Below are 16,944 nucleotides of genomic sequence, written 5' to 3' on the forward strand. Positions count from 1 at the left end.
TATATGTTTAGGCAAACGTTAAATTGAATTCGATGTACATACCTTCCTTCAATAAATTTGACTTCATTAGTGTATTTTGTTCATAAAATTTTAATTTATTAATAATTTCGTTAGCTTTTCAGAAATATTACAGGAGAGACAAAAAACGTTCTAAAATTAATTATTTGAAATATTTAGGAAATCTGATAATGGAGTTTTTTATAATAACAAATAATCACAGCTAAGTGGAAGTGCGTTTACATCTTATAGGTCCTTTTTTGGGACTTTGTCTTTGTCTGTGTCTTTCATATCAGAAAGTAGAGGTGAAAATAAATTTCAAAGTTATCAAATATTAAATCGAAAAAGTGATTTACATTTTTTGGTTGAAATTTAATGAATAAACCAATAAAATTTAATGAATAAACCAATAAATTTCAAAGTTATCAAATATTAAATCGAAAAAGTGATTTACATTTTTTGGTTGAAATTTAATGAATAAACCAATAATTAAAACAAGTATTTTATATTTAGTAACATATTTATAATCATTTCCATTTGACTGAGATAATAATTTTGAAATTTTTACAAAATAAATGGACTTAGCAATTTTGTATATTTATAGTTATTTAATATTAACCATTCCTGACTACTAAAAATTAAAAAATTTAAAGCTGTATATACTTTTTTGTACATTTTATGTTTTCTACTCATATATGACGGTTAACCGGTTTAACCGGTTTTTTCGATGTCGGTTAACCGAAAAACCGGTTTTTTAAAAAAGGCCATTTTTCGGTTAACCGTCAAACCGGTTTTTTAAAAAGTCGGTTTTTTATAAACACTAATTGCAACTTTAAGAAGAAATCTTATAAAGAAATTCCCGACAAACATTTCCGAAAATTTACAAAAAAAATATTCCCGGGAAATTTTTCCGGGAACCATATTATAGACCGATCGTCATCCAATTAGATCGTGTGAATTACATATGTATGAAACTTATTTATGTTCAATTAGGTTAGGTCTTCGGGCAGCCGTCCAAAACCTTCGTCTAGCACAGCTCACTTGGTTGTTCCCTTTGTGGTACCTGTGAAGATAGAAAATAAGGTAAAGAAGAAAGAGAAGTAAAAGAAGTGGGAGATCTATAGGTTGAGTAAGAGTAAAGTTAGCAAGATAAAGCATAGATAGAAATTGTAGTAGTAAGAGGAGAGAAGAATTGGAGAATTCAAAGCCTGGCACGTAGATCACCCAGTGCGGGACAATTACAAAAGAAGACAACTCCTGCAGAAGTCGTGGTGAGGCAGCCCAAGTTTTGTAGCATGGGTACCGAAAATGCAATGTATTTTATGTTGAAGATTTTGCGTTGAAAAATGACTGTTTTAGATGGACTTTAGTGAGGTCGACTTTACTAGTATACAATATATTAAATTTTTTAACAGATTAAAAAATTGTAATATCAGTAAAAATTATACAAAATATTATAATATTGTATAAATGTATACACTTCGTGATATATTTTAATTATAACTGGGCAATTAAGGAAAAGTTAAATTATATTTTTAAATATGTCTAGTCTCCTGATACGTTGTATTTTAAAAAATTTCAAAGTTCATTTTTTTAAAACGACTCATGAAATTACATATGTAATATGTATATCTAAAAAGCAAATATACAGTACCAGACAAAACCGTTCACAAACCTAACACAAACAATACATAAAAACTAAATTTAAAAATTGGATTAAATACAATATACTACTCTTAAAACAAAAGTCGGTGTGAACAGTTTTTTCCCTTGTTTCAAAATATAAATGCCTCACTGCGCTGCATCTGATGCTCAGTACGTTCTAAAATGCAAAAGTTGGCAACAGTGCAAATGTGTTGAGTTCTAAAAAGCAACACTGAAACAGATGATGCGCAAAAAACCATCAAACAAGCATCACAAAAATGAAAAATGCATTGTCTGCGCATCATAAAAATGAAAAATTCATTGTTTGCGCATCAGCTTCAGCTGATTTGCATCAGCATCGCAAACTAATCACGGATGCGCATCAAATGCAGTGCAGTAATGCATTTCCGAAAAGGCCTCTATTTACAAGATTTTCCGAAATGCTTGTTCTTATATTTTGACATGTTAGAAGGGCTCGCTCGCACAGTTCAACTACGGGTCATTTCCGGAAAAAATGTTCCGTTTCAAAATAGTCCAAAAGTGCTCGATTAATCTTAGTTTCATCAGACCAAGTACCTTGTTTCCAATCGTCAAAGGAGAAGTTATCGTATGATTTAGCGAAAAAACGTATAAAAGTTCCGTTAGTTTCAGAGTGAGTTACCAGATAATAGTAAATCGAGTGCTTAACAATTAACAAAAGGAAATTATTATCAGACCAGTTGTTATGTGCCAGAAATAATGTGTAAACTAAAATTTCAAATACTCGTGAACAGTTTTGTCTTGTACTGTATATTTATGCGAAGTTTAACATGTTTCTTTGTAGTTTTATTTTTGAAAAAAGTTGTGAAATTCCAAAAATATTAAAGAAAAGTTTAAAATAAAAAAGGCCAGGACAAAATAAACATTCGGCTATATCTAGCCGGAAAAGGGCTAGATTGGCAACCTTGCATTTTATACACTGTGTGGTAGAGACCCTCATATAACTGTGTATTAATAGTATGTTAAACATTAAAAATATCTGTTACTTGCTATATAAAACAGTTGTTAAGAGTGAATGATGAAAAATATGAAATAGCGACTTAAATGTACCAGTTACTTGCTATATTCAATAACAGTTGTTACCAATCAGTTATTAAATCACAGTTATGGAAATGTCGCTCATCTCTACTCGTTATTGTACATTAGCCTTTAGCTTTAAAATGTTGTTAAAATTGTTTTCAGCGACACTGTTCTATGTATCTGGTGAGTATTTTCTTTTGTTTAGTATGGTTGGAAATTAACTAGCAGTTAGTCCATACTACGTACAAAGTTGCGTCTTCATGTCTCAGCAAAAAAGGTACTCTGGTAGGGATCGTACAGTTGTTTGTGTGTATGAATTGGATGGAGACTCTTGCTTTTTGATTACTGTTTAGGGGATTTTTTTCTTCTTTTTCTTTGGTTTGCAAGAGCCAGATTACTAAGAAAAATTTAGATATCTAAGAATTGTTATAATTTTATGAATGGTTTTAACTCTGAATGGTTGCAGTTAAAAAAGATGATTTTAATAAATTCAATTTCTTAAAAATGCATTGTATTTGTTGTTGTGATTCAACTCTGCTTCTGCTTCTTGATTTATTCAACCCAAAAAATTAAAAAATTTAATAGTTAAATATAGCATCAAAATGTTGTTATATGTCCCAACTGGTTAATAAAAAGTACATTTTACGCTATCAAAAATTGAAACCAATTTCAATTGTGTAAATAAAGTAAATCGGAGTATTACATTTAACAATGTTTAAAATTCACAATTTAACGACTCCATTTCACCTAACGTTTTGCTTCACCATTTGCTAAAACTGTATGTGCATTATAAAAAAAATATTTTTTTAATGGTCCAGTTCACGAGCGCTTATCACTAGACCAGTGATGTTCACGCAGTGTTGCCACTTCATGTGTAATTACACATATTGTGTGTAATTTTAACTTGGATGTGTAGCCCATGTGTAATTGAGTGAATGTGTAATTCATGTGTAATTTTAAATTCCAATTATATCCAAAATATATTGTCAATGGATGTCTTTTATCTATATTTTGGATTTTAATTGAATGAATGAATTATGGATTGTTCAGATTTCAAAACCGACTGAAATAAATATGTACATTAATATGAGGGAAAGTAGCTATATCCTCTATTTTAGTTGATAAATAAAAATCCAGTATCTCTAAATGTATTCATATTTATTATATTGTACTCGTTTGTTACTCAGTATAATGGAATTATATGTACTAGGATCGCCCGGTGGCCGAAATTCGAAAACCATATGTGTTTTATTAATATTGGCGGACAATAACATACTTAAAAGTGTATCACCAAAAAACGTATATATAAGATGAAGGTAAGAATCAAGTTTGAACTAAATTAACATTAAGGTTTGCAGAAAAATAGGATAAGTAATTTGGAGATTGCTATGTTTGGTTTTCCAGGTGGACATTTCTCCGTTTGTGATAGTTTTGTTTGCGTAATATTGGTAATAGAAACTAAATTTTAGTTTATATGTATATAAGAATTTTAATTCCAACATGATAAAAATATAAAACAACAAATACTATTCAATAACTATACATTTTTACAAGTTATTACAAATTGTTATTGGAAAAACGTTAATTTTCAATATAACCCAAAATCGAAAATTTGTATTTTTATACCCTTCAGCTTCGTGAGAAGGGTATATATAAGTTTGTCATTCCGTTTGTAATTTCTACATTTTTCATTTCCGACCCTATAAAGTATATATATTCTGGATCCTTATAGATAGCGGAGTCGATTAAGCCATGTCCGTCTGTCTGTCTGTCTGTCCGTCTGTCTGTCTGTCTGTCTGTTGAAATCAGTTTTCTGAAGACCCCAGATATCTTCAGGATCCAAATCTTCAATAATTCTGTCAGACATGCTTTCGAGAATTTTGCTATTTAAAATCAGCAAAATCGGTCCACAAATGGCTGAGATATGAGTAAAAAACCAAGACAACCTCGATTTTTTACCTATTTTTTTACCTATATCTGGATTACTAAGACATTAATATAGACAATATGGATATCTAATAATAGATATTTCAAAGACATTTGCAACGACGTATATAAGACCATAGTAAGTTGGACCCACAATGGGTCAAAATCGGGAAAAAAATTTTAACTCGAATTTTTTTTTTAAAAAAAAAAAAATTAAAAAACAAAAAAAAAAATTTTAAAATTTAAAAAAAAAAAAATTTTAAATTTAAAAAAAAAAAAAATTTAAAATTTAAAAAAAAAAAAATTAAATTTAAAAAAAAAAAATTAAAATAACAATCGAAAATTTTTTTTTTCCAAAAAATTAAAAAACTGAAAAAAAACTAAATTTTGTTTACCTAAAAATATTTAAAATTTTGAAGTATAATTTGGTGAAGGGTATATAAGATTCGGCACAGCCGAATATAGCACTCTTACTTGTTATAATTTTAAATTGTTTATAGACGGTTTATAGGTAACGGTATTTACAGATAACGGTATAAACTATTATATCGGTAACGGTAATTGCAGTTATTTCGGGGTAACGTTAGCCAATTTTAAGAGGAAAAAACGAGAACGTAGGAATTTGTGTGAGAAAAATTTATTTACAAATTGTTACTAGTTATTTTTTATACCCGTAAGAACTGTTTTGTGTTTATGCTATTGTCTGTCTGGTTTCTGGTTTGTGTCTTAAATAATAAACAATAAAATTTACCTACTATTTTGGAAGCTTTATTTCAAATTTATAACTACAAATTTTAAAAATATAAACGTTACAAGATAAATTACTGGTAAAGTATTAACTGGGAAGGAAAATGGCCAGAGCTATAATTTTTAAACAAATAGTAAAAAATATTTATCTTTGAAACTGAAAATAAAACTGATTTCAAAGCAGTTAATATAAATTAGGAATAAAATAAAATTCGAAAGCAAACAGTGTGCTATTTTTTAAATATTGTTAAATTTTTAATAGAAATGTAACAATTTCCGAATGGACATTGATTAATATTTGTTAAAAGCGTATTTGGGATTGACATTTTTGGCTGATGATTGGCTGAGATTGCTAACCTTGCTTTAATACCCCTCATATATCCAATTCCTGGATAAATTAAAATCAACGCAAGTGAAAATTGTCCATTGACAATAAAGTGATCGTATTTGGTCCAAACATCCCAGAGTCCACTGTGACAAACCTTTTATATTCATGACAATTTTAGACAATTTCACCTATTGAAATCACGAAAATTTATTTACGTGTGTAATTTTTTCTCGTATGTGTAATTTAGGCATGAGGCATGTGTAGTTTATAATTTTCTTGGTGGCAACACTGTGTTCACGCCATACAACAATTGTTTGAAAAATTTACACACATTTGTTATGCTCTTTTAAAGACTTGTGTTCATTCATCGCTGAGCATGCGAAGAAAACACATGTGGCGGACTATCGTAATTTTTTTTCAGAAATTTATTAAGCATTGTTGTTGGTTGTTTTTGTTCGAAGCATAGCAAACACTCGCGTTTCAATTACAATTGAACACAATAAAACAAAGTCAGAAATAAATACAAAATTTAAGAGAATTTCGGACTTACAATGTTTTTTTTTTCATTTTTAGCTTGAAATTTAAATTACTTCATTTAATAAATTGGTTTTATTTTACAAAAATTCTAAATCTAAACATTCTTCATTTTGTTATTATTTTAAGTGTTTGACATTATGTTTGCTGGGTAGCTCTCTCACGAATACATTTTCATTTTTATTTTTGAACATCACTGCACTAGAGTCTAGTGCAGTAATGTTCACGCCATACAACAATTGTTTGAAAAATTTACACACATTTGTTACGCTCTTTTAAAAACTTTTGTTCATTCATCGTTTAGCTCTCGATGAAAACACATGCGACGGACTATCGTCATTTTTTTCAGACATTTACTAAGCATTGTTGTTGGTTGTTTTTGGACGAAGCATAGCAAACACAAGCGTTTCAATTGCAATTGAACACATAATAACAAAGTCAAAAATAAATACAAAATTAAATAGAATTTAGGCCGTATAATGCATATTTTTTCTTTTCCTTAAAATTTAAATTACATTCATTAAATAAATTGGTTATATGTGAAAAAAATTCTAAATCTAAACTTTCATTATTTTGTTCTTATTTTAAATGTTCGACATTATGTTTGCTGGGTAGCTCTCTCACCAATACATCTTCATTTTTATTTTTGAACATCACTGGTCTAGTGCAGTAATGTTCACGCCATACAACAATTGTTTGAAAAATTTACACACATTTGTTACGCTCTTTTAAAAACTTTTGTTCATTCATCGTTTAGCTCTCGATGAAAACACATGCGACGGACTATCGTCATTTTTTTCAGACATTTACTAAGCATTGTTGTTGGTTGTTTTTGGACGAAGCATAGCAAACACAAGCGTTTCAATTGCAATTGAACACATAATAACAAAGTCAAAAATAAATACAAAATTAAATAGAATTTAGGCCGTATAATGCATATTTTTTCTTTTCCTTAAAATTTAAATTACATTCATTAAATAAATTGGTTATATGTGAAAAAAATTCTAAATCTAAACTTTCATTATTTTGTTCTTATTTTAAATGTTCGACATTATGTTTGCTGGGTAGCTCTCTCACCAATACATCTTCATTTTTATTTTTGAACATCACTGGTCTAGTGACTAGACCCAAAATATGTTGGGAGACATCCTAAAACCAAACAACGTTTATCTCTCTACAGACTTTATTATTTTATCCCATTTGAGTATTTAAGTTCAATTTTATTTTATCATTCCAAAAAGGGAGATGTATATTCATAATGATTTATCGATTATGGATTATGGAGTATCTACTGACTTTTGCAGGCTAGGGCAAAAACTTACAACTTCCCTTGCAAGTTCGTCTGTTTTCTTAATACCTGGAATATGATTGGGGTCTGAAGGTCATTACAACCTCTTTGTGATATCTTTCTTTAAGATAATATTATCTATATTCAATGCCTATAGCAGCTCAAAACTATCATTATATATCTTGGCAAATACTGCTCTCTATCGATAAGATTATTCCTGTGCCACTTAAACTTTTGCAACCATGAACTTTGAATATTGAATAAATTAATATTCCCCCTATACTATAACCAGTCATCCAGCTAAGGAAAAGTATTGCATATTTAAAATCACCCCTATAATGTATGTTGTTGTCGGCGTGTAGTCGTTGTCACTTCGAGTCGACATCGATATCACCTCGACGCTAAATCAATATTTATATTATATTTATTCATATAAAAATTGCCTTTTTCTATTGGATTCCAGTGAAACAAATCCTTAGGCTTCAATGTAATGAAAAGAAGCTATGATTTGAATATTTCGAACACCGGCTTCGCTAGTAAATATTTCATATGCAGCCGGCACTCGGCCGGGCGAAATATTTTTTTACACTATGATAGTATGTGGCCATGTTTAAAATTAATTGAAAAAAATAAAATATGTATAAATAAAAATAAATTGCAGCTCTACGTTCTGCCATTACGGTTTCAAATTGCTTCCCATTGTTGATTTTATTTTTTTTAATTTCTCTAATCGCAACAATTTTTAATTTTTGTATGAGTCATTGTCAAATATCGTATCGACAGAAAAGACTCGTTTTCAGTCAATGTCGACTTTAACGCGCCTTAGAAAATTGCAAAGTGCTGTCAATAGTTTACAATTGTTATCGATATTGACTTCGCAAATACCATTTTAGCGCCGTCGATGTGAATTAATGTCGACAACGACATACATAATAGGGGTGAATACAACTAGTTGACCGACTCGGCTCCGCCCGGTAGCTATTTACTAATGTTAGTTCTTCAAGTTTCTCCAACCCACATACACCTGAATGTTCTTATTTATTTGCAAATAAAATATCTAAATTTCGGGGTTTTTTTATTACAGTTTTAAACGGAATTTTTGATTTTTTTCTTTATCGAATCGAATAAAAAAAATCAGCCAAATCGCTGCAGCCGTTTTTTTCCCGTGATGCCATTACATTCATGGGCCATTTCATTTTTATATATGGGGCATTTCATGTCAAGTGAACCAACTTTTGAAATCGATGTCTTTCGATGAAATTTACACCAAGGTTAGTTCTATTGGATAGTAACCCAGACACAATTTTTCAACAAGATCGGTCGAGAACTCTCTGAGTTAGAGGGCGTCAAAATTTTACATTTTGGCTAAGAAGGGTTTTTTCTTATCCATGTAACTTATTACCTATTGTTCTTAGCAAAATGTGTCCCAAATAGTTTAGATAGCTCTTTCTTCAATCTTTCGAAAAAAATATAAACAATTTTTAATATTTTTTTCCGAAATCAAAAACTTTTTTGAATTTTTTTTCAAAATGGGAACTTTTTTATTTGCTTCAAATAAAGCTTAGATATTTTCCTTGAAGACCTCTTTGGTCGCTTAGTGGGATGCGAGTGGGATATATATCAAAATAAATATTTTGTAACTCTAACTCAGAGAGTTCTCGACCGATCTTGTTGAAAAATTGTATCTGAGTTGGAAGACATCGATTTCAAAAGTTGGATCACTTGACACGAAATGCCCCATATATAGATTTTCATGACAAATACATACATACATATGTATCCGAGTAACTGGAAACTTACTAGAATTGTCTCAATTCCATACTACAGATTGTAGACCTATAAGTATTCGTTCAGTTTGCAGTAAAATAATAGAAGTCAGGCTATAAGGCTGGTCATAGTACAAATACTTTGGTTTTGGATGTCATTGAGAAAATTAGATATGGATCAGTTTTTGTTTTACTAGTTTTAGCAAAGCCTTCGATTCTATCAATCACAAACTATCTAGTACATTGTAAGGAGTTCATAGTCAGTTACACAACCTCCCTTAGTGGTATAGTATTCATAAATATTTCTGGAAATTTAGCTGTTCTATTAAGTTTACTGATATTACAAATATTGAACAAAACTAATCATTTTAACCAAATGGTGTGAACATTTGTATCCGATCACACTTGACTAGGCCCAGCAATTGTCTATCAATAACCATAGAGCCCCATAGTGCCCGACGTAGAGTAGATTCTTGCCAATTGTGCATTGACTTGAAAAAAGTCGTTTGTTTTTTATTATTCGGCTTTGCACAATTTGTGCGACTTTATGTCATTTCGCGTTAAAATCTGATTGTTAGTGGTGGTTTCTTATTTTGGAATTGAATTGAATAACTAACTAACTAACTAACCAACCAACCATCAAATCAAACGTATTTATAATATGGATATGGTTCCCTATTTCTTTGTTGAGTTTAAATAAAAAATATTCTGTCTTGAATATTGTGTATTTAAATGGAAATACATATTTCAAATGAATATCATCCGTGTACGTATGTATGTATGTATACATAATAGGAGTAAATAATATGCATGTACAATGTAGAACGATTTAAAGAATTGATAATTTCTTGTTATTGTTGAAAACTGATATTATTTATTAGAGATGTTCAATTCCATGTCACATTCGCTGTTTTTAATAAGAAAAACGTTGTTTTTCACTCTCCATTTGTTTTGATAACAAATATTTAGTGCTAAACATTTTTGAATATGTATTTTATGAATACAGCCTAGTATGTATTCACAACATGAGTTTAAGCTTTCCATAAAAAGTATTTAAAAACAACTGAAATTCTGATTTAAAAATCACAAAAGATATTGTACATTAGTGAGTTGCAATCATTTGTATGGAAACAAATTGTTTTTGTAATTCTTGTATTTAAATAATAGTACATTTTCATCAAATAATGAAAAATATTAAAGAATTTTAGCAATATTATAGTTTGTGTATCACTTTGATCCAAAGGAGATATAATGGTTAAATAAATAAATATAAATGTTTGTGTAAAATAATGCAGAAAGTTAACGAGTTTCACAAATTTATCTCCTATATATGAGATTTCTTCCGATTTTATTAAAAAAAAAATAAAAAAATTTTAATATCTTTTTCCGAAATCAAAAACTTTTTTTGACTTTTTTTTCAAAGGGCCCTTTTTTAACGAGTTTCACAAACTTATCTCATATATATGGAGGATTTCACGTCAAGTAAACCAACTTTTAAAATCGATGTCTTCGGAAAAAAAACAAGTAAGAAAGTACGGTCGGTCAAGCCCGACCATATAACACCCTACACTAAGTAAAAGAGCAAAAACATTTTTCTTTTAAAATTTCAGTTATTTATGTTTAATTTTGTGTATATACCAACATTTTTAGGAGATTTTTTTCTGATTTTCGGAAGCGGGTCTATATGGACCGATCGTAACAAAATTTGGTGACATGAATTTTGTATATATGAAACTTATTTGGAGCGAAATTTGTGTAGATACATATACATATAAATTAAACATTTATGACCGATAAAGTCCAATTTCGAGAGGACATTTGTATGGGGGCTAGGTGAAATAATGTACCGATTTCATTTAGTTTCAATAGGCTTCGTCCTTGCGCCGAAAAAGTTATATGTACCAAATTTGATCGAAATATCTTCAAAATTGCGATCTGTACTCTGCGCACATGGTTTAAATGGACAGCCAGCCAGCCAGATGGGCGGACATCGTTTAATCGACTCAGAAAGTGATTCTAAGTCGATCGGTATACTTTAAGGTGGTGTTAGACTAATATTTTTGGGCGTTACAAACATCTGCACAAACGCATAATACCCTCCCCACTATGGTGGTGTAGGGTATAAAAATCAAAAATTGTATATCTTGAATTACAAAACATTTATTTTTCTATGTATTCCACTCGCATCCCACTAAGCGACCAAATAGGTCTTATAGTAATAGACCCAAGCTTTCTTTTGAGCAAAAAAAATTTTTGTTGGAAAAAAGTTTGAATTTGAAAAAAAGTCAAAAATTGCATGTTTTGAGTTACAAAACATTTATTTTTATAGATATCGAGCTCGCATCCCACTACGAGACCATAGGTCTTCAAGGAAAATATCTAAACTTTTTTTTGAAAAATAAAATTAAAAATGGGTCCATTTTGAAAAAAAAGTTAACAAAATTTTTGATTTTGCAAAAAAAGTCAAAAATTGCATGTGTTGAGTAACAAAACATTTATTTTGATATATATCGAACTCGCATCCCACTAAGCGACCAAATAGGTCTTAAAGGAAAATATCTAAGCTTTATTTTAAGAAAAAAGGGCCGATTTAAAAAAAAACAAAAAAGTTTTTGATTTCGGAAAAAAAATATTAAAATTTTTTTATTTTTTTTTAAATATTTTTTTCGAAAGATTGGAGAAATAGCTACCTAAACTATTTGGGACACATTTTGCTAAGAACAATAGGTAATAAGTGAGAAAATCACATGTTTGGCCAAAATGTTAAATTTTGACCCCCTATAACTCAGAGACTTCTTGACCGATCTTGTTGAAAAATTGTGTATGAATTACTATCCAATAGGTCTAACCTCGGTTCAAATTTCATCTCGATCGGAAGACATCGATTTTAAAAGTTGGTTCACGTTTATCCCCCATATATAAAAATATAGCCCATATATGTATATAATATAGAATATCCCAGTGGATAACACTGTAAAGTCAGATTTTTGATATTCGGTCTGTGGGCGGAGGGCGTGTAAAAATAAAATTTTTAGATTATACCGCTAATGATATATATTTCATAAAAATAGATGTTCTGTATGGATTCAAAAATGGCTGGAGCGATTTTGATGAAATTTTCACGGAACCTTCAGAAAAGCCTTTTGGGTAGCAGTGTAAAGTCAGATTTTTTATTTTCGGTCTGTGATAAACAATTTAGTTTACTCTTGCATATTATGTGCATGAATAAGAAATTTCCATATGAAAAGAAAATAATATTTTAAATAACTCTGCGCATTCCACTTTAAAAAAAAATAACGGTTTTATTCAAATAAAATTTGTTACCGGGCTTCTAAGCTTCTACGTCTAAAGCCGCAAAACGGAAAGAGAACGAGAATCACGGCTTCAGCAAATGCGTCGCAGTGCATCTTCATCGAGTGCTGCAGAGACACCTCAACAGTATATCAAAAGACTAGAATCCAATCACTCATGTAAGCTATCTAAATATAAAAATTCTTGTCGTTCGGATAAGTATTTGCATAAGATACATATACGGTATATATGAATATGAATAGTTTTTAATGTGATTTTCTGTAGTTGGCTATATACCCGATATACATACATATGTATATTTTACATAAATTTTTTAATAATATTTTATGTTATGTTTTCCTAAATTCCCAATGCGTTAATAAATATTATTTTTATTTTTCGTAAAAACAAACTAATATGTAATACTATTTTTTTTTGCGCCATTAATTATTTTAGATTTCTTAGAAAATAAGCTCATTTACTTAAAGTGTGTTTCTATTTAGAAAACGCAATTCATATACATACATACATACATATTTATTGAACAATTTTAGGAAATTTTTAATTATTTAAATTCTGCTTAATCTATATTATGAAATATCTTATCAGCTTTCCATTTGCCATTTTCGTCATTCATAATTCGTTTATTACTTTGTATTGGATGAAAATATACTAAATAGAATTCACTCTATCTCTAAGCGATACGTTATAACGAGGATATTGTAAATGGAACCGAATATTTTTCTTGGAATTTTCGATTTGCTTTCATGACTTTTTTGGAAAACGGATCTTCGGTTTATTCGATGAATTGCAAAATGTTTTAGCTGAAAGCCCCGGTTACGCTTTTTAGTTATTTACAATAACATTTTTTTATTTATTTTTTACTAAAAAATAAAATTGATTGCAAGTAATATGTATATTTTTACAAATTACAAACAAACATAAAATATTATTCAAAATTAATTTTTAATGAAAAATTTAACTGATCACCAACTAATTTTAGGTCTGCTTCAGGTCAGAACAGTGTGTCAAAAGTATTATCAAATATATAAAATATTATTAATCTACTGAATTTTTGGAGACCATGATTGATATCTAATCTTTGTTTTAATCAATTGGAATTGGTCATAAAAACCAAAACTTTTTCAAACGGAAATGCCTTTTTTGAATATTCTAATTGCAATGACTATTAAATATTATTGAAAAACAATGTGGTGCAACTATAGTGCTTTGAAAGAAGCTCATAAACAAATAAAGCTTTTCAAGGTTTTGCAAAGTTTTTTCACTGGCCAAAGAAAATGTACATGAGCTATTAGTGTTTTAGGACTTATTTTGAATTACGTTATGAAAATCTGGCTAATTCTATGAATAGTAATGGTACAAATGTCCATTATTTAAAACACTCCCTAGAACCTATTCATTTATCATAGATATTAATAACTAAAAATGGAATACGCTAAAGAATTCTTGTAACCGGATTCCTATAGTAGGAAAACTGATATAACAACGTTAGTCTGTCCGTGTATAAGATTCGGCATAGCTTTGCATATCTATTACTGGATGTTAGAAGAGATATTGTTAATTATGTTATTAACAGAGGAAACAGTTTTGGTTGTGTTACCAAATTTATCGCTAATCGAATGATTATGTCTTATTAAACGAATTTTACTGAAGTAGTTGAACAATTTTAGTATTGGTTACAATTCGTTTATATCAATCGTACTACTTCTTTATCAACTGATTTTCTGTTGCTAGAATCGAAAAAACTAACCACAATCGAATCACTCAATAGTGCAGAAATAATACTGAAACTTTTACAATTATAAAGAAATTGTTGGTGTAGGAACCCTAAAATATATACTAAATCTCAAACAATATTTAAAAACAAAAGAAATTTCATATGGCTTGCCTGTAACTAAAGTGGTCTAAGTAATATTTTTTATAAATCAATCCAATCCAGGCAAAAGTGATCTACATATGGCCAATTCCATATCATCGTTCGTGATATTTGCACGCATATAGAGTGCAATCGATTTTGCAAAAATAAGAGTATCTGAAAAATAAGTTGGGCCTTATATTCCATTCAGAGGGTTTAAATATTTTAAAATAATAAAAAGTTCTTCCGAAACATTGTTGTCCAAATAAAACAATATATATTCTGTAAATATATATGTATATACAAAAACTAAAAAAATTAATAGAAAACGTACATTCGGTTTCAAAAAACAATTTTATAATAGCAAATAACCTATCAGAATTAGATTCATTTCACACTATATGCTAATTGGGAGCTTAGTTTTAACCGCAATTTTAGCCTAAAACAAGCCAATTAAATTAAAAAATTAAATATAGTCAGTTTAAACTAATATTTTTGCCAGTAAAATGTTGTAAGAAGCTCTTAATACTTACACATAGTAATATTTTAGTGTTTTCTCCTATTCAAATCATCTTGAAAAAAAGTTTGAAGGGTTTTTGGGTTTTCAGTCGTGGTAGTCATTCTCGTGGAATTGCCCATATGGCTAGCCTGGAACTAAATTGGTCTACGTAATATTTTTGATAATTCAATCCAGGCAAAAGTGATCTATGTATGTGTTATTACGTCAACAAAATATGGTTATCGTTAATCACTTTAGAATTTATAGCTATTTTAAATTTTTTCAAACTACACTTTAGTTCCAGGCTAGCCATATGTTTTTTTTTAACAACTTTTAATCGTTTTCCGTTACCAAATTGTCACCATGATTTGCAACAGTTTTAAATATCAACGTACAAAATGGATGGATGTATCCTAGACAACTTTGTTTTTAAGGGCAGGTCTAATGTACATAAATATACATATATGTACAGACAAAGTACGGTATAACGAATAATATAATGTCAGCCCATTTCGTTAAACTGAAAAATTCGTTGTATCGAACATTATCATGTATTTTTATACAATTTCAAAATTTTAGTTCAACTTTTTGCATATTATTTTGAAAGTAAATTTTTAATTAGGCTTAAGTTCATTTTATTATAATTTATTTGTAATAATTCAAAGAATATCACTGAATACTAAAATTTTAGACAATTGGCAAATTGGAATGCATTTTCTACCCAGCCAAGAGCGTCATCAACAATCTTCATTGTCAAGGTCTTATTGTAAACTTCATATATTTAACTTACTATTATTAGGAATTAGAATATGGGAAGCCAAATTCATATTTATATTATTTGCAAATTAGAGGAAATTTCAAATATTTTTTATTATATATGTGTATTCTTATTATTACAAATTTTTATTATTTATTAGTGTGCCTGTTGCCGTAGTCAACCTTTGGTTGACAATTCTTCAGCTATGTATGTTTTTGTGTTTTTCCTTTTTACTGCTTGGTGTTGATTCGTTGAATCAAACTGGAGATTGGAAACTGATTTTATATTAGTCTTTACTGTGCCATGTGTATTTTATTTATAGATTTTTGGTAATTATTCGAACTTTATATATATAATTTGAAATTAAATTTTTAATTAGGCTTAAGTTCATTTTTGTAATAATTCAAAGAATATCACTGAATACTAAAATTTTAGACACTTGGCAAATTGGAATGCATTTTCTATCCTGCCAATGAACTTAAGCCTAATTAAAAATTTACTTTCAAATTATATATATAAAGTTCGAATAATTACCAAAAATCTATAAACTTTTTGCATATTGTAAAAATCACTTTTTTTCGACATTTATACTTTAAAACAATTCAATTATGCAATAAAATATTGAATCGGTTAATATTAGAATGTGAAGAAAGAAGGATGATTTCACTTTATTCGTTATATAATTTTGTTATGCAATTATTTGCTCATTCGTTTAGGGTTCCTACGCGGGAAAAATTACATGGAAATTCCAGGGAATATTTTTTTTAAAATTTTTGGAAATGTGTGTCGGGAATTTCTTTATACGTTTTCTTCCAAAGTTACAATATTCAGATTCTTTGTGATGGCCAAATTTGTTGCTAATTGAATTATTCTATTATATCCATATATTTTTAAAGTTCTACACCATTATCAATTGTATTTCAGAAATTTCTAATTGAATTTCAGAAATGTCTAATTATATTTTAGAATTTTCTAATTATATTTCAGAAATTTCAATTTAGTATTAAAAAATACAATTTATTCGAAGAAAAATTGACTGGTTTTTGGTTTAATTTAGTATTAAAAAATTCCCGGGATTGAAATGATTTTTTAATTTACTCCCGGGAAAGGAAAAAAGTCCGGGAAATTACGAAATTCGTTATTTCCGATTTTCGTTATATCGGCATTCGTTATACCCAGCTTTTCATGTATGTCATAAATACACAACATATCGCACATAAATAAAAAAAATA

At 29.0% G+C, this 16,944-nt stretch overlaps 1 protein-coding gene across 1 annotated transcript in view; it reads left to right on the forward strand.

Annotated features, from left to right (window-relative positions):
- Nucleotides 1-16,944, forward strand: part of LOC135956847 (cytokine receptor-like) — a 115,924-nt gene that overhangs the window by 55,786 nt on the left and 43,194 nt on the right. The gene's annotated exons all lie outside the window — the stretch shown is intronic.

Source organism: Calliphora vicina, chromosome 4 (assembly GCF_958450345.1).
Source record: "Calliphora vicina chromosome 4, idCalVici1.1, whole genome shotgun sequence".
Lineage (NCBI taxonomy): Eukaryota > Metazoa > Arthropoda > Insecta > Diptera > Calliphoridae > Calliphora > Calliphora vicina.